Below are 23,508 nucleotides of genomic sequence, written 5' to 3' on the forward strand. Positions count from 1 at the left end.
ACACATGAGACATGCCAGTGTGGCCTGGGTGTCCTCACAGCAAGGCACTTTCAAATGATCCAGATCTGGTACTGGGTGGCTGACAGCTCACAGGGCAGTGACCTGAGTGATCAGGCGGATGCTCATGGTCACGTCAAGCATAACCGTACACGGACACGGTGTTGTTTCCAAGGCATCTGTCAGTGACAAGAAACATTAGTGGCACTTCTGGTTTATATGGAGGGGCCAAGACCCCAATTTTACTTGGGAAACTTATTGAAGAAATTGCAAACATGTTTGACTCTTTCACATGTACAAACTAGTTTTAAAATGCTCACTAGCAGATGTAGCCCTCCAAACAATGGGTACAAGAAATGGCACCTTTTCCCCACAGCCAAGTGTACTAAAGATGTGGAGTCGACTCCTGCCTCCACCACCATGACCTGTTTGACAAGTAACACAAACACTTAGGAAACCTTACCAGAGAGTTTTGGAATGTCAAATATAGGCCTACACTGATGCAGAGTCCACTCTTCACCCTGGGCCACTGAAGGCGTTGAAGGAGCTAGCATGGTCTGGAAGATCCATAAACCAGAACAGAGTCCCACATGGAGGTCCTGAACGGAAGGCAAGTAGAATCAGGGAGTCAGCCAGGGGACGTTTCAGTGGTGCAGGCAGGAAAGAGTGGAGACCAGCTGGAGTGAGGGAGAGAGGATAGGGATGCAGATGGGCACACAGGAATGAGAGGTGATGCAGGATGAAATTCTGCAGGAGATGCTCGGGGACCAAGGCCCATATTCTCTCCGCAGAGTGCACAGGCATGGCCCAGCTCCTGTCGTGACAAATGCACGGTCTGATTAAGCATCAGAGCCACCGGCCTCTCGGAAATGCTTTTGGCCTCATGTGTCAGCACTTAACATGCACACCCCGATGGGCCCAGTCATTTCACTCCGAGGAGGGTTTCCTGCAGATACGGGGGCCCGGGAGATCCAAGATCTCCTATCATTGCACCAAAACCTGAGTCAGGAAGGTGGAGAAACAGCCTACCTCCTGACAACAAGGAACTCAGGAAATTAATGACTATGTGATGATCACTTAGATGTTGAGACTTGAGGAAAATGTTTGATATCTGCATATTAAAAGAACACCCTGAGCTTTTTGAGTATGCACTTGCTAATGGCAGGGTGTATGATACATTACTGGGCTTTCAAGAAAGAAAAGTCCTCTGTTTGTCTAAAGAACAGTAAAAAGCAAATAAGCTATAAGCTAAAGAAAATTAGAACCTCATCATCCTCCTTGTAATAACTGATGGAAGAGAATGGTGTACTATAGTTACATGAAGAACAGTGAGACTTGATTTTATATGCAATCATGTAACTCATGGGGATAAATGTACTGGGATCTACGTCATCAGGCACGATCTCTGATACTGCTGTTCCCATGACCTTCTTCCAGAGGAATAAAAAAGAGACTTCACAAAATAAAATTTCCAAGAAGACACTGACCTATGGACATGTGGAAAGAACTAAATTTGCTGTTATTTTTCTCAATTTATACTGAGAGAGCTTTATAGGAGAGAAGGGGTGACCTGATTGTGGGGATTGGGGTGAGTGTCTATAATAATTCATTGAGTCCTAACTTGTTCAGAGTGTGTTTCTATTCATGTGCTTTATTTTATATATATATATATATATATGTATATATATATATATATATACATATATATATATATATACACACACATATATATACACATATATATATATATATTTAAAAAAAAACATTTAAAATGAAACCAGTTGTAGTTAAATTGTTTCGTTCAAAAATCTTCAGTAAACATAACATATACATCTAAATTAAATTCTAAACCTATGCAACAGAGACACTACTTAACCTTCCAGTAACTGCGCTGAAGCAGGACAGGAGGAGCAATGAGGAGGACCCGGATCCTTGGCCTGACTGAAACTTCTTGACACTGTGTAAACTCCATCTCCTCTGAGTCTCAGGCTGAGGTTCCAGCTTTTGACCTGCACACACGTTGATAGGAGATCTGCAAGGAGAACACGGATGCTGGCAGCCCTTGCCTGGCAAGGAGACAGAGGGAGGATGACTCCCTGGTTAGGGCGTGCAGGACCCACAAAGCTCCTCACACCCTGCAGCAGTGACCGCGCATGGGCCCTGGCTTCCCCAGGAATCAGCTGACAGGACACTGAATCCTGGTGCTACTCTTGGAAGGGGGTCTTATCTCTACCCAGATTATCTTCAAATGTCTTACAGGACCAACTGAACTTGGGTGCTTGGTCGGGAAGCGTTCAGGTGACTTGTGCCCTGGATAGTGAGAGTGATGCAGAGGAAAGGGGGACTCTGGGACTCCAGGCTGAAAAGGCTGAGTCCGTCCACCCTGGTGCCTGTGAGACACAGGTCTGATGACACAAGTGGCAATGGTGACCCTTTCTCTCAACCTAACACTGAATGTGACCCTTCATGAGACCAGCACAGTACAAATGAACAGAGCCCTAGAGCATTTCCTTCCTCCCCTATAATCTTTATTTTTCCTAACATCCCGATGCTTTGCCTGTGCCTTGCATTTGGTAAACCATGATGTTGTGGTAATAAATAAAAAGTTTTATGGCTTAATGTGTTCTAATATGAAAAGATTAAGGACACTGCTGTTTAAAATATAATTAAACCAATTATATTTGTCTGATTTCTTGACAAATTAAGAAGGAAAAGAAACGAGCAATTTTTAATGCCACCCCTTACTATGTCTCAATAAAGTATTGCATTAAGTTTCCTTCAGTACCTTTGTCATTTACTTGATTTACATATATATATATGTATATGTGTATGTATGTGTATATATATATATATATATACACACACATATATATATGTACATATATATGTGTGTGTGTGTGTGTGTGTGTGTGTGTGTGTGTATATATATAGGATATTAGCCCCAGGCCCTTCACAGGGCTCCACCGATGCTGAGGGGTCCCCAGCTGGGACTGGACCCTGCAGTGCCCCTTACTTGATTCTGGGAGTACTAAGCTCTCACAGGCTTGCAATGCTAAGGAAGGTGAGCTGCCTTGCTTGCATGAGAAGGAGCCCCAGGGCACTTTTATCCTCCGCTTTCTCTTCCCAGGAGGCCTGAGGTTGGGGAGGTCAGGCCACCCCCACTATCTCATCATACCCAGGGATAAGAGATCCAGCACTGAACTTCCAGCTAAGGGATGCCCCTGTGATCTTGAGGGCATGAGGAGTATACCGCTTTGTCCTGCAAGACGATAGCGTAAGTATATCCTGGAGGCCTCTTCACAGAAAAGACAATGTACACTATAACCCTGAAGTTACTCACATTGTGGACTTACAGGAACCGACAGCCTGCTCCTCCAGATTAAGGGGGCAGTGGAGGAATGGGTTCAGCAACTTAGAAGCTTCCCCGGCCTGAGTAGCCTCTTTACGAAAGATGATCTCACGACATTTTTCACTTGCCTTTGCTGATTTTCACCATCCTCTTGTCTCCCTTGCATGTTCACACACAAGAGAGGACATCCCAGGAGACTCCTCAGTTGGGTTGTTTTTAATAAAATGACTCCTCACACAAAAAATGTTAGGAAGCAAAGAAGAACATGTGCATTTGTTGCCTTATTCTTTCAATCCCAAGCTTTCCAAGTCACAGTATTTCTCGCGGTTCTTCCAACAAAATTACTTCCTCTGCTCCTTCTGCAGAAGCAACTCTTAGAGAGTTTTAGAAAGTTGCAGCGAAGAGAACAACTGTGCATGGCCAGAGTCATCCACTGTCAAAAAGCGCCCATGTCGGGGGTGCCCAGGGCAGAACCAGACCTCACAGGACCCCTCCAGCATGTTGGGCACAGCCCTTCTGACTCCCAGCCCAGTTCCCTGCCCGGCCCACTCAGGGTGGCTCAACACATGCAAAGGGGGTCAGGAGCCAGGGTGATGCCCTGAGAGGACATGAAGAACTGGAGGGAGATATTACAGACATGGACCATTCTAGGACCTCAAGTACCTAGAGAAGACCTCTTTGCATGAGAATCAAAAACGAGAGAAGGAGGGGCTGGAGAAGAGTCCCAAAAAAGAGCTGACAGATAAGAGAAAGAATACAAATGAAAGAGGAAAAAAGTTACATGTAGATGTTGCTCTCTGTGCGGGAGTCTTCAAAATGCACAAAACATTCCTCAAGTTACCTGGGCAGTAAGGATGTTGGGGTGGCCGCCGGAATGGAAAGGGGAGAGTTAAGAGTCAAGGTAAGAACTCGGTGCTCCTGCTCCCAGCAGCATAAACAAAGCCTGAACTTAAGACACACTCTGTCTTCATCTCTATGCTCCTCCCCAGGGCCTTGATCAATTCACCTCTGCAATGAAGAGTGGCTCTCAGGTGTGCGGGGACCCTGTCAGCCTTCAAATTCTGTAAGTGTGACAGGGAAACCATGCCTGTGTCACCTTGTTCCTCTAAGATGGCAGTCACAGTTTCCATGACGGACTGTGCATAACATTGCCTTATGTCCCTCACGACTTCCCTTCTCCTTCCCTTTCTTCTAATTAGAGTCCATTTCCTTTCTCCTTGTCCACCTCCACCAAATATATGGTTCTTCAATATGGGACCATTAAAACAATGTTCATGGGTTTAACGACACCATCACTAATCGATCAGTGGATCAAGGAATTAAACAATTGAGACCCAAAGAGCACCTGTCATGAGTCTGGGTCATACTGGGTTCTGCGGGAGAAAGTGACAACCAACTCACCATAACAAGTGACTGTCCTGTGCCTAGTAGGACCTTAATTGGGCGATATGTAATCCCTGCCTCATAACCGAAAGTCTTTTAGCCCCTTAGAAAGAATCAACTTGAAATCTAATGTAAGGTCACTGTCTCAAATTTTCTAGGTCTATAGGTGAAGTCATGGGGTTTATACAGCAGGTGTGGCCACATAAATCACATAAATACATGGTACCTGCCAGAGTTGGCCAGGTGTCCTGGAAGGCCTGAAAGGGCGGGGACCCTGGGCCAGCCTAAGCCAAGGTCACAGGATGGGCATGATGGGGGAGGGGTGGCAGGGGCAGCTCTATTAATGGGAGTGGTGTGTTCTCAGGGAAGCAGTGACCTCCTGCAGCTCAGAGGCCCTTTCCCAATCTGGTCAGTCCCAGGAGACCAGGTCTCTGAGGCCATGGGAATGAGCATGAGAAGCAGGCACACAGCCCCTTCACGCAGCCCTCTGGAACTCCTGACAGCCATTCAGGACCTCAGGGTGCAGCTGGACATGGGTCTCTCTCAGATATTCCGAGTCCCAGGATTTGGGATTTGGGTGAGGAGTGCAGGCGAGAATTGTGGTTCAATGTGCTTTCCACCTCGCCTCTCCAGAATGAGACGGGAACATGTGCAGGAAGCTGGGAGGAAATACTCTCTATGGTGCAAATCCCGGGAGTGTCTTTTATACCAAGGGACACACGCTCATCCACAGAGTGATGGTTTGACTGAGAAAAGGAACAAGCAATGAAAACTTTGGTTATCTCAAAAGGCTGGAGGTATAGGCATGACAGGCTTGCTTATCGGCCTTCACGAGTGTTTGCACCCAACCATCTTGAGGATTCACCCCCCAGACAAACTCCAATGTGTTCTGGTGGATGTGTGTGTGAGGGGATGGGAGAAGGGGCTGGCATGACTCTGCCATTCTTCCCAATGTAGGAGAACGACGGTATGAATATATAGTTTTCATTCTTCCTCATGTCACTACATTTATTTTTTCCTACCTGAGGCTATAGTCACAGGACTGGGCTGCAACTATAATAGTCAGGGGCAGGCAGGCTTTCTAGGCAAGAAACTGTAATACACTTTTATACTTTTCTGTCAGAATTTTGTGGGCCCTGACCAAATGAGTTGTGCGTTCACTCCATTTGGCAAACTCAGCGTTATCAGTGGTGCACACATTCCGCCTTGTGGTGGACGTTGCCCATTAGCCTGTGCAAAGGAGAGACATGGGGGCACAAGAGCTGAGGGTGAAGCAAAGAATCCACGGGTTATGCAAAGAGGAAATCCAATATTCTTCAAAAGAGGCTTTCATAAATGGGTTCTGTGACCTACAGGGATCTATTAGGGGGAGGAAGGTCTCCTGTTTCCTCCTCTCCATCCCTAGGGCTCACTCAGTGCCAGGCATACAGTAAGTGCTCAGATTGCTGAAGAAACTGGATCTCATTTTGGGGACTGTTGAGCTGCAGGCCCAGAGAGCCAGAGCAGGCTCCCATAACAATCTCTAAAACTCACAGATAAGACCTCCTTCTTGTGGAGGTGAGCTCCACCATGGGATTATAATTACAGTTCCTGGTCCATACATCTCTCCCATGTGCCAAGGAAACAAAGTTACAAAGCTCCTACCACCTGCTCCTGCTTCACAATATCTACCTATCTCAGGAACGCTCAGGGGAGATGTTCTGACTCCATTTTATTGAGGGTCATAAGGGAGTGGATGAGTTGCAGAAATGGAACTTGGACTCCCCCGCCTGCATCTTTGTGCCAGTAATCTATTGCTTATAACAAACCATCCCAAGTGTAGTGGCTTAGTACAACAACATTTATCGAGTTCACCCTATTGGGCACTAGGCTTGGCTATTGGGGTCCCTTTTCTATCTGAGGTCAGCTGGCCAGTCGGGTCATGGGCTACGATGGCTCTCTCGTGTGTCTAGGAGTGGGCGGCTCCTGGCTGCGGTGATAAGGTATGACTGGGCCCTGGGACTGTAATCATCCAGTAGGCCAGCCTGGGCTTCTTCACATGGCAGCTGGGACCTGAGTGCAGCAAGAGAGAGCAAGCTCTACACACAAGCACTTTTCACACTCATGAGCGTACATTACTATATGCTTCATTTTTACTAACATCCTAGTGGCCAGAGCAAGTCACATGATCAAGGCTGAGTCAGGCAAACACCACAGTCCATGGCTAGATGAAGGAAATAATTTGTGGCCATTTTTGCAATCTGCCACAGTATCCCCTCATAGAGATCTTAAGATGAACAAAAGAGAAGTGACTAACTACATTCTGAGTAGCAATAAATATAATAGCAATTATTAGCACACAGAGGGAATCAAAACATGTTAAATGAACAATTGTCATTTTTATTCTTGAGGTTCAGAGAGATGAAGTAATTCCTCCGAGGTCATACAGCCAATTAGTGGCAGAGCAGTAGTGTGCACCAGGGCTGTCTGATTCCGAAGCTCATGCTCACAGCAGCTGTCCTCTGCTGCCTTGACAGCATGTGTCGTTCAGTTCTGTCATTAACAGGGACTTATGGAATATTTAATTCACATCACAAGCACTGTTTCTCTCTTCTGGCTCTTCTCCACATTATTCTTGGACAAGGAGACTATCTGGCCTCATTTTGCAAAAGCCAGGTGACTGTCGTGCTTCCCATTTGTATCACAGGGACAGGCAGTCAAGCCCAGGCACAAAGAACAACCGGAGAATCTTTATTTAAATCAATCACCCACCCACATCAGGAAAAGCCATGTTTAGAGTCTCCACTTCCACCTTCTTTAGGCTGTAATGAGGCATCACAACCCCCTTCTGGCAGGGGTCACTAGACAGCTACTGGTGGTTTCAGAGAAGCCCGGATAGGAAGTCAGACTTCCATCCCTACTGGATACTCAGGAAGTCAGTCCTCTACTCCTTGGTGAAAGTCAAGTTTGGGGAGACTGGACTTCAATCCTCCACTCAGCAGTAATGAGGTGGTCCACTCTCTCCCAGTGGGGTGGGGTCAGGGCACACATTCACCACATACAAGAATACTATGAAAAAGTATATAACACCAAATTTAATAACCTAGAAGAAATAGACCAGTACTTAAAAAATACAACCTTCCTAGACTGAATCAAGATGAAATGGAAAATCTAAGTAGACCATTCAGCAGTATGGAAATATAAACAATCGTCAAATACCTACCAAAAAGTAAAAGTCCGGGAACAGATGGCTTCACTAGTGAATTCTACCAAAATTCAAAGATTTAATACCCATTCTCTTCAAACTCTTCCAAAAAATCAAAGAGGTGGCAATACTACCCAACTCATTTTATGAGGCCAAAATTACATTGATACCAAAACTGGTCAAGATAAAGCAAAAAAAAAAAAGAAAACTACAGACCAATATCTCTCATGAATACAGAGGCAAAAGTCCTAAATAAGATACTAGCGAACCGAATACAGCAACATATTCAAAAGATTACACACCATGATCAAGTGGGCTTCATCCCAGAGGCACCGGGATGGTTCGACATACGCTAGTCGAGTAATGTGATACACCACATAAACAAATTTAAAAATAAGACTCATACGATCATATCAAGAGACGCAGAAAAAGCCTTCAACAAGATACAGCATCCATTTATAATCAAAACACTTCACAAAATCGGAATGGAAAAAAAGTACCTTAACATAATAAAGGTCATCTATGAGAAACACTCAGCCAACATTATACTTAATGGTGAAAAACTAAAAACTTTCCCTCTGAGATCAAGAACAAGGCAAGGCTGTCCACTATCGCCATTGTTATTCAATATAACATTAGAGGTCATAGCGAGTATAATCAGACAAGAAAAAGATATAAAATGCATCTTAAAAGGAAATGAAGAAGTCAAACTGTCACTATGTGCAGATGACATGATTCTCTATATAGAAAACCCTAAAGACTACACAAAAACACTACTAGAAACAATAAACAAATATAGTAAAGTTTCTGGTTACAGACTCAACGTTCAAAAATCCATAGCATGCCTATACTCTAATAATGAAGTGTCAGAAAAAGAAGTGGAAAAAAATAATTCCTTTTGCAATTGCAACAAAAAGAATAAAATATATAGGAATAAATCTAAGGAAACATGTAAAGGACCTATACAATGAAAACTATAAGACCGTATTAAAAGAAACCAAAGAAGATACAAAGAAATGGAAAGATATTCCGAGTTCTAGGATTGGAAAAATCAACATACTTAAAATGACCATATTACCTAAGCATTATACAGATTTAATGCAAAACCCATTAAATCCCATTGGCATTTTTTAAAGAAATAGAACAAAAAATTATCAGATTTATATGGAAGCAAAAAAGACCCTGGACTGCCAGAGCTATCCTGAGGAAAAAGAACGAGGCTGGAGGCAACACTCTGCCCAACTTCAAATTATACTACAAAGTGACAGTAATCAAAATAGCATTGTATTGGCAGAAAAACAGACACACGGACTAGCGGAACCGAATCAAGAGTCCAGAAGTAACCCATAGTTATATGGGCAAATACTTTTTGACAAAAAACCCAAAACTTATAGTAGAATAGGAAAGCCTCTTCAATAAATGGTGCTGAGAAAACTGGAAAGCCACATACAAGAGAATGAAACTAGACTGTTATTTCTAACCACACACTAAAATTAACTCAAAATGGATTAAGGACCTGAATATAAGACCTGAAACAATAAAATACATAGAAAAAAATAGGAATTAAACTCAAGACCTTTGGACTTAATGAAGATTTTATGAATATGACCTCAAAGTCAAGGGAAGGAAAAACAAAAACAAATGAATGGGACTACATCAAACTAAAAAGCTTCTGCTCAGCAAAAGAGACCATCAAAAAGGTAAAGAGACAAGCTTCCAAATGGGAAAATATATTTGCAATCTATGCCTCCGATAAGGGCCTAATATCCAAAATATACAAAGAACAAATACAAACAACAATAACAACAAACGAAGGATCCAATCAAAAAATGGGCAGAGGACCTGAACAGACACTTCTTCCTAGAGGACATACAAATGGTCAACAAATACATGAAAAGATGCTCAACATCGCTAGCTATTAGGAAAAGTTAAATCAAAGCCACAATGAGATATCACCTCACACCTGTTAGAATAGCTATAGTCAACAGGACAAATAATAAACAAATAGTGAAGAGGATGTGGAGAAAAAGGAACCCTCATACACTGCTGCTAGGATTGCAAACTGGTACAGCCACTATGGAAAACAGTATGGAGGTTCCTCAAATAACTAAGAATTGATTTACCATATGATCCAGCAATCCCACTACAGGATATTTGCACCAAATACTTGAAAACCCATATCCAAAAGATATCTGCACACTGATATTCATAGCAGCTTTATTCACAGTGGCCAGGATATGGTAGTAACCGAAGCGTCCAACTATAGATGATTGGCTAAAGAAGCTGTGGTACATATATACAATGGAATATTACTCAGCTATAAGAAGGGACGAAATACTGCCATTTGCGACAATATAGATGAACCTCGAAATAACCACGCTAAGCGAAATAAGCCAGGCAGAGAAAGTTGAAAATCACATATCACTTATATTAGGATAGATATAAACCAAAAAGCAACAAATGAAGAGGACAAACAAACAGAGACTCATGGACATGGACTATTGACTAGTGGTTACCAGAGGGTAGAGGGGAGGAGGGACGGGGGAATTAGGGTAAAGGGAGTCAAATATGTGGTGACAGAAAGAAATCTAACTATGGAAGGTGAACACACAGTGTAAATATATATATATGCCTTACTGTTAAAGTGTACAGTTGAAACTTATTGGATTTTGTTAACCAATGTCACCATAAAAAATTAAAATAACAAAGAAACTCCAACTCAAATTGAACCTTTAAATAAGACCCGGAGTCTCATAACATTATACTGAAATGTCCAGATTTCTCTCTGTGGCCTTCTTTCAGCCTTCAGCATAAAGTGGAGGAGGCTGAGGCTGGACGTCACACCTGGCTAAGTAGCTGGGACTTGGATGACATTGGCATGGCCTCTCAGGTACCTGGCCCTTGGTGATCAGCAGGCACCAGGAGAGTGTATCATGGTAGGTGATACCCATGTGAACTGGACATGAACACAGATTGATACAAAGAGCAGGCACACACCTTTTGACAAATCTGGAATGTCTTTGTACTGATTACAACCTAAAGCTACATTAAAGCCTAAAAACTTTAATAGATATGCGCCTGGGAAATTTGCTACACACAGTATTGAATTTTTAAAATTTACATTGTTTTCAATTAGAATTTTCATTTAATTGTTTTGGGTATCCAGCATAGTTGTTAGACATTGATATAACATATCCTGTCCAACAGAGAAGTAGTGATGGGACTATGATGGTACCCATACAAAGGGGAAAAGACTAAGGACCAAGCGCAGAGTCATGCCACTGCAAAGTGAACATGAAGAGGACCCTCGAGATGGATTCAGGAAAGGCAGGTGCACTGGAAAACTGCTTTGAGCACTCGCTGGATGTGGGGCACCCCAAAGAATTCCATAAAGGGAGTCTGTTTTGAGACTACTGGAAAGCCTTTGACTGTGTCAGTCATGAAAACCTATAGGTTTCTCTGGAAGAACCAGGCATGCCTCAGCACTCGATGGTCCTGATGCGTGACCTGTGTTGTAGACAGGAAACCACTATCAGGACACAACATGGAGACAAAGGACCGTTTCCTATAGGCAGAGGTGTCAGACACGGGTGCATTCTACCTGCCTATTTGTTTAGTCTGTACGCAGAATGTATCCTATAAACAACTGGACTAGACTCAGAGGAAGGTGAAAAAATTGGTGGAAGATAGAGAAATATCTTAACATGCAGATGACACCATCTTACTAGGAGAATGTAGCAAAGATTAGACACAATTTCTGATGAAATTACAAGAATACACTGCAAATGCAAAGTAGCATTTGAACGTAAAGATGACAAAATCATGACTACAGAAGAAATATACAACTTTCACATGGACAATGAAGACACTGAAATGGCTCAAGGTGTCGCTGACTTTGTTTCTGTCATCAATTCAAATGGAGACTACAGACAAGAAATCAAGAGAAAGCTGAGACTTGGAAGAGTGGCAGTGGAAGGATTAGGAAAGATCACCACAAACAAGGATGTGTCATTAGAGACCAAGGTCAACCGTACACTCATATCCCCAGCTATCCTGTTCTGATATGAAAGCTGGCCTGTGAATAAGGATGACAGGGGGGAAAAAATTCATTTCAAATACGTCATTGGAGGAAAGCTCTATAGATACCCAGGATTGACAGACAGACAAACAAGCACGTTCTAGGGCAAATGGAACCTGAAACAGCGATGGAGGCAAAAATGACAAAGCTGAAGTGGTCCTACTTCAGACACGTCATGAGAAGTCAGGGTTCTTTGGAAAAAACAATAATACTGGAAAAAATAGAAAGCAGAAGGAAAAGAGGAAGCTCAAATATGATATGGGTTGACTCTATCAAAGGAGCCATACACACACGAGTCTACAAAAGTTGGGCAGGACTGTTGGGGACAAGACACTATGAACAGCACTCATTCACAGAGTCACCAGGCATTGGAGCGAGTCAATGCATATCACACACACACACACACACACACACACACACCCCACAACCATCTTGACGTTTTATGTACTGTGTAATGTAATTTTTCAAAACTTAGGTGAAAGTCTTTTTTAAAACTATACAAGGTATGAGGTATATCATAGATCAGATATAGAATAATTCAAAAATGTAAAGACAGAACTCAGGAAAGAAGAAAAACAAAATTTAAAAATCTCTGCAGAAATAAAATATAAACTAGAAGAAACACGGTGACAATCATGCCATAGAAGATTTTAAAAAATGGGATCACTATTGCAAAAGAAATTCAGAAAGAGAGTATAAAATAGTTGGTCACTAGGATCTAAAGTTGAAGAGAATCAATGAGAAGATATCTGATATGTAACAATTTGAGTGCCTGAAAAACAATAACCAAAGCAATGATTCAAAGCAAGTATTAACAATTATAATTCATTCCTTCTGGAAAGAAAAAAATGCTTTGAAATTATTTATTAAAGAGAACACTGAGCACCCACTTGGAATGACTAACAGCAAGTGATAGCTAGCAAAATACTGCACATGTAAGATAGGAAAAATCGTTTAGGCATCAATAATCACAGAGCAAATGACTTATAAGGGAAAACATTACAATTCGATCAACCTTTATCGAAAGAAATACTGTGTCAAAAGAAAACAGAGCAACATATTGAAATACTCAATGGAAGAAATAAAGAGTCAGGAACTTGATACCAGCCAAGCTGACTTTCAGGTCTAAAAGGCCCTGACATCCAAGTCATCGAGAAGATCTTGCGTGACAGTGTCCCACAAGCAACGAAATAAAGAAACCTCAAACAAAAACTCCGCAGAAGGACACTGACATAAGGATGGCTGGTAAGGACTACATTTGTAAAGATTCAATGAAAGTTGTATGAAATAAGGAGTGATACTGGTGTGGTCACTAGGAAGACTGTCTCACAGTAATGCATTCAGTTCCAACTCTAAAGTATTTTCCTATATCTGTGTTTGATTATATAGAAAAACACTTTTAAAGCAACTAGCAAGTGATAAATGTTATTTAATATGTAAAAAACTTCTATATTAAATACACATGTACCTAGAACTAGCACTAGATCTATACAATACAAAACTAAACTCCTACTAAGGGCAACGCCCCGGGAGAGCAGCAGCAGGGAGGCTCCTGTCCTTGGTCCTCACTGAAGGTCCCTGACGCTGTAGAAGCTCCATCCCCTCGGAGGCCCTGGCTGAGGCCTCCAGGTCATGACCACCACAGGTGTCAACAAGAACCTGCAACACAAACACAGGTGCTGGAATCACTGGGAAGCCACAGAAACAGATGGAGGAGAGATTGTGGAGGTGGGTGTGCAGGACCCAGAAGGCTCCTCAGACCTTAGAAGGTGACCTCGGGACCTCCATCCCGAGGGTTCAGTTTTGAGGAAGAACTCTCGGTTCTCTTCTCTTTGGACACAGTGTTCCTCACCCAGCACACAAAGTCCACAGAACGGATGAGTGATAGAGGCAAATATTCCACATGAAAATGACACTGTATTCTCAGCAAGAGTGTCTGAAGATAAATACTAGACTACTATGGAGAAAGTCACAGGGAATTGATCTCAACTATCCCTGGAGGCTCCTCCTGACTCAGATTCCTCCAGAACTGGTTGTGGCATGGGGCTACACTGGGGGCCACCTGCAAAAGGGAGGAGCCCTGCCCAGCACTCAGCTAAGGGGGGAGAAGGGGGAGGAGTCATTCTGAGGCCTTCCTTTAATGGAAAGGCTTTGTGAATGAAGTGGCAGCAGTGCTACATCATGAGCATTCAAAATGCCATGAGACTTACCGAGAGGTTATGTTCTGTACTAAATGAATTTTTTATGGCATGGTAACAGATTCTAAAGCATGTTTATCCATTAAGAAGCCAGTGAACATCGTCCTGAGAGGTGATGGGATTTGTGTCCAAGTTAACTGAGGTATATACTTGGCAATAATGAATGCACACATTCAAACTCTACAAGGTCATTAATATATACACTTATGTACCTATCCATTCATGATGTGATGGTGAGGGGCATGTATGTTAGAAAGTTGGCACCAGCAACTGTGGTCTTTACAGTAACAAGAATCAAGGGAAACACTCAAAACACAAAAAAGTCAGAAGCTATGGTACATATATACAATAGAATATTACTCAGCCACAAGAAGAGATAAAATACTGCCATTTGTGACAACATAGATGGACCTCAAAATAATCATGCTCAGCAAAATAAGCCCGACAGCAAAAGTTGAAAATCACATATCACTTATATGTGGGATATAAACCTAAAAGCAACAAATGAACAGGACAAACAAAGAGACTCGTGGACATGGGCTATAAGACTGGTTTACAGAGAGAGAGTAGGAGGGGGGGAGAGGAGGTAGGAGGACGGGGCAGAGGGAATAAAAAAGGAGGAGGGAGGAAGATAGGGCGGTAAAGGGACCATTAAATGAAGGAAAAGGAAACTGGACTTTGGGTGTAACACACAACAGAGTATATACAGGGTCAAAAAATGCACACAACTCTCAAAATTACAAACAACAAAACACACACACACACACACACACAACACTTTCAATCACACACACATAGATTCACATGCCCACACACTCAGACTCATGCACACAAACCTACATCACCTGGAACTGGAGATCACGGCCACAGTTCTTTACCTAGAAAATCAGTTTCCGTCACCACATCCTCGATTCTCACTGCCAGCAAGAAGCTGGAATCAAAGTGGCTCTCCACAGTAAAACCAGCAAGAATACCACCCCTTTCTCAGTTTCTAGATTTTTCCTCAGCAAATGAAGGATTCTAGAATACGTACTATCTTCAAGGGCAAGTGGAACCAATTGAAATGACAGAAAATACTATGAGGGTCACATCATGCCCGGTCCTGCTTGCACAGGTCTTTGCTTAACTCAGTGACATTAGAAAACCAGATGGGAAACGCTGGAGGTGTCAACAAAACCTACCAGGAAGAACAGGACTCAGGTTGAAGGGCACGAACTTTCCTGGAGGAACTCTGTTCTCAAGGCCATTTTGGGTTGGCAATTACAAACTTCTCTACTAAAAAAGAAAAACTGCTAAGATAAAAAAAAGCTCCCTCTCATACAGTTTGTAAACTGCTGCTATCATTTTTGAAGGCCCTTTAGGATTAGTTATCAGTTGGTACTAGACTCACACTCGACACTCTCGCCACCAAGTAAATGTCTGTATTATCTGGAATGTACATGCCCACTTTTTCATATCTTAATTTTACTGATAAAGTAATAAAGCCCTATTTCTCTCACAGAAGAAGAGAGAGCTTACCTTGGTGAAGGATTTCACCTCATCTGCCCTCTCACTGGGAGGCTCTTCTCACAGGTCCTCGGGGGAATCTGTGAGGACACAGAGTGACTGTCAGTCCTTGGTGCTGCTGCTTATGAAGGACTAGGGAGCTCTGCTGAGTGCTGACAGGGGCGAGAGTGTACTGATGAGGGTGGTGGGTAAGTATGAACTGAGCTGCTGCTGGGCCCTCCTCCTTGCTCAAGAAAGAAAGGTCAAGGAGAAGAGCAGAGAAGAAATGGCTTTCTGGAAGGAACCTAATCAGTGGGAAATAATCTAACAAAGAATAAACACAAAATCATACTGTTTCAAAGACAGAGGCCTGATTCCTTCTGTCTATTTTGAGATTCAGCTAAATTGCCAGTGTCTTCTTGATTTCCTCCAAGATCATTTCTTCCTATATAATCCACACATACTATTGCTGTGTTCATCAAAACACTTCTGTAAGTTTTTTACTTAATGAAAAGCAAATTTATTGGGGACATAACTCACTTTTACACAAACTATCTTATTACATTTATTCACTAATCCTTTTTCATTAAGTGAATAAAATACAGAAGATTTGAAAACAGTGAAATCCCATTATGTAGAGTTGATGCTATCATCTGTGATAATCTCCTCCCTCTCATTTTTTTCTATATAGTATGTGTGTCATTAAGTCGGTGTGTGTCTACTCTCGCACAGGCCATGGATAGTGGGACAGTTCCTTACGTGGGAGAGGCATGGGGGGCACAGTCTCTGTCTATCCTAGCTGTGCAGGAGGTTTGCAACAAGGGGGATGGGCACCAGGATGCCCCCAATTTTACTCTGAGTTCTCACTTGCCACCGTCCCTTGGGTATGTGCTGACAGGTTTCCATGTTTCTGAGGTTTGCTGTAATGCAGTCTCTTTGATTTTTAACTCTTTGAGATAGAGGCTAAGGGGTGACCTCAGCACTGACAGGTGCTGATCCAGATTGTTCTTCATGGGGCCTCACACCTCTTAGAATCTCTGTGCTGATCTGCAACATGTGGACCTTATATGTGCCTTTCATGCAAACGACTATGCCAAAGTCTGCAGCTAAAGGCACCGACAGCTGCCCTGGTCTATGTGACCAATGAGGACATCTACTCTTGATAGGCAATGTTTGGGAGCTATGTAGACACTAGCACTTCCAGCCGTGTCCACATTTGCTGGAACTCCCTCCCTCTGTGACTAATGACCCCATGGCTGAATGGTGAGTGCCGGTCAATGGTCCAGAGCATCAACATAGGGACCCATGCCTGGGTTCACATGTTGTCTCCTCCACGTAGGAGGTCAAGAGCTTGAGCCATTCATCTCAGCTCTGCCTCTATATGAGGAGATGAAATAGTAACAAAGCTCCAGATACAGCCATGGAGGGAAGAATGACTTATGTAGTCTGTGAAGATGAGAATCTTTTTAGAAAGTAAACCAGGGGAATATGTTGTGTAACTCGGTAAAAGCCTGAGGAAACACACCACGCACACATACTTGCATTCACAATCAGAGCACACATACTCACCAAAAACACTCTCAAACTTCAAGCACACAAACCCCACCACCTAAAAGTCGTCACGGCTGCTGGCCACAGTAGAACTGGCCAGAATTCTTTCCTGCACCACACACCCTTCCACTACAATCCAACTTTCATTCTCATCAGGAACACAGATCTGGGGGCCTTCTAGACCAAATGGGCAGGAAAGCCCCACCATGGTCAGCACCCAGATTTAGCCTTAGCAACAGACTGAATCCTGAATACATACCTTTTTCATCTTCTGCATCTACCTGCAATTAGAGAGAGAGGAAAACAACAACACCAAAAAAAAAACACTGTTAGGAAAACATCATCCTGGACAGGGCTTGCACAGGGCTTCTGTTCTCTTGATGTCTTTAGGACAGCAGACTGGAAACCTGAGTTAATGACCCCAAGAGAAAACATACAGAACACCTGTGAGAAAGTTTGATTCTTCATGGAAGGTCTCCGAGTATACTTGGATTGACAAATGCAAAACTCTTTTTCAAGGAGGAAAATTCTATGCAGAGGAAAATGCTCCCTACTCTACAGTTTATGACTAATGCTATCCTTTTGAATGCCCTCTTGAAGCAGGAAAAATTACGTAAAAAGCTCACACTCGACAATCTGCCCACCAACTAAATTGTCTACCATCTGGAGTGTACATGTGCACATCTTCATGATTTAATTGTGCTAAAACAAAATAAATCAACATTTCCATCGCAAAGGAAGATAGCAGAGCTTACATGTGGAATAGATGGGTCCTTCTCAGAGGCCTTGTCTCCAGAAGGCTCCTCCACCACGACATCAGGGGCGGCTAGGGAAACACAGAGCAAGTGTCAGTCATTGCTGATGCTGCCCAGGATTTACTCAGGCAGCTGGGCCTGATGTACACTTTGGACGGAGAGTGTGGAGTGGGTGATTGCTAACTACAAACTGCAATGATCAGCAAGGCCGTCTTCCTGGGTGGATGAAGGAAGGCACAAAAATGGAACAGGAAAAAAGGAAAAAGCTCTCGGTTTTCTAGCTAAGGGTTAACTAATTCATGTAAAATGGTCAATCTGACAAAGAGTAAACACTAAAATGCATGGTATGATTCAAAGACAGTCATATGACTTTTCTATGCTTTTGAGATTCAGCTAAATTGTCACTGTTTTCGTGATTTCCTCCAAGATCATTTTTTCCTCATAATCCATACCTGCTATTGCTGTGTTCATCAAAAACACTTCTGTAAGGTATTTAACTTAATGCAAATCAAACTTATTGGAGACATAACTCACTTCTACACAAACTATCCCATTTATTTATTCACTAATCCTTTTTTATGAAGTGAATAAAATACAGAAGATTTGAAAAGAGTGAAATCTCATTATGTAGAATTGATGTCATCATCTGTGATAACAACTTCTCTGTCATTTTGTTTCTATACAATGTGTGCGTGCCATTGAGTCACTGTGTGTCCTCTCTCAAATAGGCAACAGACAGTGGGACAGTTCCTTATGTGGGAATGGCATGGAGGGCACACCTATTTGAGCTCTTCATGGAAGCTGTCTCAAGTCCCTTTGAATTGGCAATTACAAAATTCTTTTTTCAAGGAGGAAACGGTGCTGCTGAGGACGCTGCTCGCAGCACTCCAGTGTGAAAGTAATGCTGTCCTTTTTGAATGCTCTCTTGAATCAGCTTTCAGGTGGTCATAGACTCTCACTCAAAATTCTCCCATCTAGTAGATTGTCTCTATCATCTAGCAGGTATGTGCCCACATTTTTAGACTGTAATTTTATAGAAAAATAAAGCAACATCTCCATTTCAAAGGGTGGAAGGCCTTCTTACCTTAGAAGCAGATGGGACCTCCTCAAAGGACCTCACTCTAGGAAGCTGCTCCACCGTGGCGTGAGTGGGAGCTACGGGGACACAGAGTCACTGTCAGTTATTGATGGTGCTGCTCAGGACTGTCTGAGAGAGCTCTGCTTGAGGTGGTTGTGGGGCTGGAGAATGTGGATGTGGATGATAAATACTATGGTTTGAGCTTCCACTGGGATAACCTCATAGTGGATAAAGGAAAGCCAAGGAAAGAAACAGGCAAGAAAGAGAAATAGAGCCTTTGGCGGTCTAGTTAAAGGGAATCTAATCCATTTAAAATCATCTAAAATGCATGCTATGTTTCAATGACAGTGTCTGATTCCTCCTGTCCTTTTTAAAGCCCAACCAAATACTCACTTTTTCTTCAAATGTTAGAACCATTTCAGCATCCATGCATTCATACATGTTGCTAGTGTCTTCAGCATGTATAATATTGGATATTTTGCTTTTATTGTGATGAACTTTACATCATACTTATGCTGCTTTTAATCATTTGTGACTATATCGGTCAGTAGCATTGATTACATTCACAGTGCTGTGGACCCATCTCTGCTGTCTAGACTCAAAACATTTCTCAGGAATAAATCACTCTGCCTTGACCCTCCTTCCACCCTTGTAATCTCTACTTTTCTGTCTCTAGATATTGGTCTTTTCCAGAAATCTCATATAAATGGAATCATAAATTATTGTACAGGCCTGATGTCACTAAGCTCAGTATTTTTTCAGGGTCTATTCATGTTGTAGCCTATTTTAACATCTAATTTACTTTTATGGCTGAATAGCATCCCACTATGTGCACACATTGCATTTGATCGACTCATCATTTGGTAGATCTTGGGGCTCTTTCCACCATCTGGCTATTGTGAATAATGCCTTTATTAACCATGTTTCTGTGGGAGAGAGGTGATACCCTGGAGGAGGAGGCTGAGCCACAAAGAATCCAAATCTATCATGCAGTCTCCAGCTCCTATCTTTCAGTCTCTGACTCCACATACGACACTTCCCTCCAATCACAGCCCCTCAGAGGACTAGGGATGCCCAATTTGTGGCCATCCTCCCCCAGTGTCTGTCCACTCCAGCTGTCTAACTCTGAGCCTTCTCCATAACAAGGGACCACTCTGAGTCACCAGTGGTCTGGGTGACTCCCAAGCCAACTCAGAACATTCTGGACCAACTGGCTGCCACACGACATTTGAAAACTTAGCTTCCCTTTCATGACCAACCCTGGATGTGGAGTTGATGTCCACGAGCCAAGAATGTGGTACCTTAGTGATTCAATGAATTAAGGCTGAAAGCTCCACTGTTTGCTATTGATCTGAGCAACCGTCTGAGCAGCCTGCGCCAAGGCCTGGCTGAGAGCAGACTCTGGCTGCTCTGGCTCTGAGTGTGCACCTTCCCTGCCCAAGTCCTTCTTCAACAAAATTCAGTCTCTTCTACTACCTCCTCCAACCCTACACTGTGCAGTGGCAGTGGACTGAGTCTCATTTCCTCTGAGAGGAATCTCTCCTGAGTGACAGCCTGTGACCCCACACCAGGACACTCGCAGAGAACCACCAAGACCCTCCTAACCTCCGTCACCAAATGTTCATTCCTCTTACCCAAAGGCACCGTCCTTTCTCACCACTCTCCAAGGCAGCACCCAAACACCCAGGAATTCTGTCCACATCAAACCATGGAAATCCCACTGTGAATTTCTGGTTTCTTCTCTTTGTAAAACCTCTTGATTTAGAATGCTAATGTTTGGTGTCAAATTTTTGCATTCACATTCAGAAGAGTTGACCTGTAATCCCTCTTTCCTGTCATGTCTATGGTTGGGGTGGTATCAAGATTCTCCCTACCCAGGGAGAACAGTGTGGATGTGTTCCCTCTGTATCTGTTCACTGGAAAGTGTATACAAAGTTGGCACTAGGAAATAATACATTTTTCTAAATTTAGAAAAATATTTAAGGCAGCCTGCTTGTTAGAAGAATCAGAAATATCAATAAAGTAATAAGACAAAATTTAAAATATTTATAACTCTCTAGATAAATCCAGAATGGTAGAAATAATTTTAAAAAGATGAGGAATAATTTTCAGAAAAAGCTAAGCAGCCCATTTGAAAGAACAGCATTCAGATCAATAGAAACATACCTGTACAACAGTTCCGATTTCCTGTCTTTAGGACTTGAGGTGTGAGAAGCTACTAATCTATCTGTTCTCTCTCAGCTCATAGAGAGACAGCTGGAATGAAAGGAAAGATGGACATCATCACACAACCATAGTGCTGGGCCATCAAAAAACTTTCAGGGCGAACACACACTGCTGCTCTGTAGACAGGTGTGTGTTTACATGGACTGTGTGGCATCTAAGGGTACATGTTTTGTTTCAAAAACTGAATCCCAGACCCTCATATTATTATTTTGTTTATGAAAACAAGTTATGAGAGAAAATTTCCTGGCCCAAAAATACAGTTGATAGTGAAAATTTCAGAGTGAAGAGGGACAAAGCTAACATGTTGAGAATAAAAAGTGCATCCATTCTTGATTGGAATACCATCTTCACACATTTCTACTATTTCCAAGTCACCAGACATTTCTAGGACAATGTAAAATACATTCCAGATGAAACAAAAAATAATAATAGGAATTCAATTTTAAAGTTATATTTCTCTATTAAGCATATAATTACATATGTATACATACATATATATGTATATTTAATATCAAATTATACAAACACTGCATGACTGGGATTCGAAGCCTGTCACTATGCTTTACTGCCTCTTTCTACTTTTAAAGGACTCCATGAATATTAGCGTGGACTGACTGACCTACCATGAAACATCTCTAAGAGATGTCACTGTCTCAGGTTCCTGATCCTATTTAAACAGAAGCTTTCTCCTTCCTCCTTTCAGGTGGAGGCTCACTGCATGCCCCACATTCTACCACTTCCCAGGACAGGTTTCTACAGAGTCTACCAGCCTGATGATACTTTGCCTCCCTGATGCCTCAATTTAGCATCCTGCCATTACTATTATTTCCCTTTCTGGCATCTATCACAACTTTGAATTATACAATTTTCTGTGTGACTGTTAAATACCTGTCTTCCTAACTAGACTGTAAGTTATGTGAGGGCGGGGGAGTGATTGGGACTTCATACTTTTTGAATAAATACACTCCCCTTTGGGATTTCGTGAGCTTGAATATAACCAGTCTTGACAGAATACTTTTCCATCTCTTTTTCGCATCGCACATCCATTATGAAGGAGATATCAACCCAACTACAAATTAAGTCTCAACAATGAGGTGAGGCGGTACAGGAGGCCGTACAAAAGAGGGATTCTAGTTATACCTGGGTCAAATTCTAGTATTCGGGCCAAATCCTTCATTAAGCTCAATTTCCTCATTTATCCAGCAATCATTATTCATTGCACATAATATGCTACTCTCCTGGACTCTAGGACAGAGCAGAGCAGTAACAACACGTGATAAAACGAGAGGGACGGCGGATGAAAAAGGGAACTAGAGTAGGGAATGTGTATTCTGAGAAAGGGGGAAGGTTTTAATTTTAGAAAAGGATGTCCAGTAAGGCTCCTAGAGAAGGAGGCATTTATAAAATGGAAATACAGTATCTTATTTCTCAGGCTTATGGAAATGATTACTATGAAGACCTGCAGATTTTTAAACAATCTTCCATAGGTCCACTTTGGACCTGGACCTAAGAGATCTCTAAGGAAGAGACCTGGCATCCAAACAGAAGGGGAACGCTCGGCGCCACAGAAGAGAGAGCTGTCCACGGTCCCGCCAGGAACAGCGATCCCGCGCGAAGCTGCGCTCGGCGGAAACGCTGGTCAGGGTAAAACGCTGACACTGGTGGAATTGTGACGAAGGCGGCACTCAGGCGAGCCGCATAGTTACCGTGGCAAGGACGAGCGCCTCGGAAGAGGATGCACCCATACAGTCTGTTGGGCGGCTAAAGACAAGGTGTGGCCTCCAACGGTAACAGAGCTGTGGCTTCTGGGAGAGACAGTGGCGGGACTTCCGGCGGAGACAGGGGTGTGGCTTCTGGCGGAGGCGGAGGTGGGACTTCCGGAGGAGGCGAAAGGTGGGGCTTTTGGCGGAAGGGATCTCTCCGCGGCCAAGAGACCTGGAAGATGCTACGGACATTGTGGTGGTGGTTATGTTTCGGGTTGTGCAGTCACCTAGTAGGGCAGGCAGAGGCCCCGAGTCCGGTGGAGTCATCGGAACGGAGCCGACCGTATGCGGTGCTGCGTGGGCAGAACCTGGGTGAGAGACTGCGGCCTAATGGGCGGCAAGGTCAGGCCTGCGCTTTCGCCTCTTGGGGCACCGGAGCCTGGCAGAGGCGAAGAATGAGTGAGGGCTGGGGCTACCCATGTTACCTCCTCTCCGAAGGCCTGAGTTTTACCGCTCAGTAC

The 23,508-nt window shown here is 43.0% G+C and overlaps 1 long non-coding RNA gene across 2 annotated transcripts; it reads right to left on the bottom strand.

The window, feature by feature from the left end:
- Positions 1-12,990: 12,990 nt before the first annotated feature.
- LOC120601993 (uncharacterized) lies at positions 12,991-23,131 on the bottom strand. Of its 2 annotated transcripts, none has more exons than XR_005652612.1 (7): positions 22,991-23,131; positions 21,225-21,314; positions 19,065-19,135; positions 17,981-18,051; positions 17,485-17,506; positions 15,708-15,775; positions 12,991-13,650 (listed from the first exon to the last, which is right to left on the bottom strand). It is a non-coding gene; the product is annotated as an uncharacterized LOC120601993 (long non-coding RNA). The 2 variants fall into 2 exon arrangements; XR_005652613.1 differs by lacking the exon at positions 22,991-23,131 and adding an exon at positions 22,815-22,850.
- Between the last annotated feature and the right edge of the window lie 377 nt (positions 23,132-23,508).

This window comes from Pteropus medius, unplaced genomic scaffold (genome assembly GCF_902729225.1).
Source record: "Pteropus medius unplaced genomic scaffold, Ma_sr-lr_union100, whole genome shotgun sequence".
NCBI classification, from domain to species: Eukaryota; Metazoa; Chordata; class Mammalia; order Chiroptera; family Pteropodidae; genus Pteropus; species Pteropus medius.